The following is a 2,556-nucleotide window of genomic DNA, read 5'->3' as shown; positions in this document are numbered from 1 at the left end:
CGAAAAGGTCCAATGTAACGAGGAGCCAATTTGCCTTTGATACCGAAACGATGGGTTCCCTTCAGAGGGGTAACCCGAAGGTAAGCCTTCTCGTCAACCTCGAAAGTCATAGCCTTATGTTTTCGGTCATATTGACTCTTTTGACGAGATTGGGCTGTTTTCAACTTTTCACGAACGATGCGAACTTGTTCTTCTGCTTCCTGAATCATATCCGGGCCAAAGAATTGTCTTTCCCCGGTCTCTGACCAGTTAAGGGGTGTTCGACACCGTCGTCCATAGAGAACTTCAAAAGGGGCTTTACCCAAGCTAGATTGATAGCTGTTGTTGTAAGCGAATTCGGCAAATGGAAGGCACTTCTCCCAATCCATTCCGAATGAGATAACAGAGGCTCGAAGCATGTCTTCTAGGATCTGGTTGACACGTTCCACTTGACCACTCGATTGAGGGTGAAAAGCCGTGCTAAAGGAAAGGCGGGTTCCCATGGCGTTTTGGAAACTTTCCCAAAATCGAGAGGTGAAAAGACTTCCTCTATCCGAGTTAATTTCCAAGGGAACACCATGGAGAGACACTATTCGGGAGATGTATAAGTCTGCCAGCTGACTAGCGGTTATACTCTCGCGAACATGTAAGAAATGGGCCACTTTGGAAAGACGATCAACAACGACGAAGATAGCATTATTCCCTCTTTTGGTCCTGGGAAAACCGGTAATGAAATCCATACCAATTTTATCCCATTTCCATTTAGGAATAGCTAAGGGTTGAAGGGTGCCAGCAGGCCGTTGATGCTCTGCTTTTACACGACGGCAGACGTCGCAGCTAGCAATATACTGAGCAATTTCTCTCTTCATCCTAGTCCACCAGAACCTCTGGCGTAGGTCCTGATACATCTTAGTACTACCGGGATGAATGGTGAGAGGAGATTCATGAGCCTCCTTAAGGATCAATCGCCTCAGGTTTCGCACTTTGGGAACCACTAGTCGATTCCCGAAGTATACGACCCCTTGATCATTAATGGAGAAACAATTCGCAACTCCTTTCTTGATGTTTCTCTTGATGCGGGAAATTCCCGGATCTACCTTCTGTGCTTTGATGATCTGGTCCTTAAGGGTAGGTTTCGCCACCAAGGTGGAAAGAAAACCTTGAGGAACAATGTGAAGGTTAAGCTTCCGAAATTCCTCATGGAGAAGCGGTTGACTTTGTTGTAGCATTAGGTTGTTACAATAAGATTTACGACTTAGCGCATCAGCCATGACGTTGGCTTTCCTTGGGGTGTAAGTTATTCCTAAGTCGAAATCTGTGATCAACTCAACCCAACGTCTTTGCCTGAGATTCAAATCCGGTTGGGTGAAAATGTACTTCAGACTTTGGTGATCAGTGAATATTTCGCAACGGTTACCGAGGAGGTAATGTCGCCAGGTCTTAAGTGCATAGACTACGGCTGCAAGCTCTAGATCATGAGTAGGATAATTCTCCTCATGTGGGTGCAATTGCCGTGAAGCGTAAGCAATTACGTGTCGATCTTGCATGAGAATGCAACCTAGTCCTTGTCGCGAGGCGTCGCAGTGGATAACAAAGTCCTTGGAGAAGTCTGGCGGTACCAGTACGGGAGCAGAAGTCAGGCGTCTTTTCAGTTCCTGAAAGCTGTGCTCACATTGTGGAGTCCATTCGAACTTCTTATCTTTCTTGAGGAGTTCGGTTAGAGGTTTAGCAACTTTGGAGAAATTTTCGACAAAGCGACGGCAATAGCTCACTAAGCCCAGAAAACTCCGAACTTGCTTGACCGATTCAGGTGGAGTCCAATTAAGGACGGCTTGAACTCGCTCAGGGTTAACAACAATACCTTTACCAGATATTACATGACCCAGATAGGTCACTTCCGATAACCAGAATTCACATTTAGAAAATTTGGCATAAAGGCGATGCTCTCGAAGTTTCTTCAACACTAGCCTTAGATGTTCGGCATGTTCTTCCTCGTTCTTGGAGTAGATGTGTATATCATCGAGATAAACCACGACGAATTTATCCAAATACTCCATGAAGATTGAGTTCATTAACCGAGAAAAGGTGGCTGGAGCGTTGGTTAAACCGAAGGACATGACGGTGTACTCGTATTGGCCATAACGAGTAAGAAAGGCCGTTTTAGGAATGTCCCCGTTTCTGATTTTGATTTGATGGTAGCCCAACCTCAAATCCATCTTGGAGAAGACTGAGGATCCAGCGAGCTGATCATACAGGTCGTTGATCCTGGGGAGTGGATATTTGTTCTTGATTGTGACCAAATTGACAGGTCGATAATCTACAACCATCCGGTCCGTACCATCCTTCTTCTTGACGAATAGGACGGGGCAAGCCCACGGTGATGAACTAGGTCGGATGAAACCCTTTTTCAAGGACTCATCGAGTTGTTTCTTAAGCTCGGCTAGTTCTAGTGGTGCCATCTTATAGGGTCTTCTAGCAATCGGAACGGTTCCTGGAATGAGGTCTATTACGAACTCAACATCCCTGTCAGGTGGAACACCTGGCAATTCCTCTGGGAAGACATCCGGGAAGTCACGG

The sequence above is a fragment of the Triticum dicoccoides genome, chromosome 4B, assembly GCF_002162155.2.
Source record: "Triticum dicoccoides isolate Atlit2015 ecotype Zavitan chromosome 4B, WEW_v2.0, whole genome shotgun sequence".
NCBI lineage: Eukaryota > Viridiplantae > Streptophyta > Magnoliopsida > Poales > Poaceae > Triticum > Triticum dicoccoides.
Note: the sequence above shows the minus strand (reverse complement) of the source record.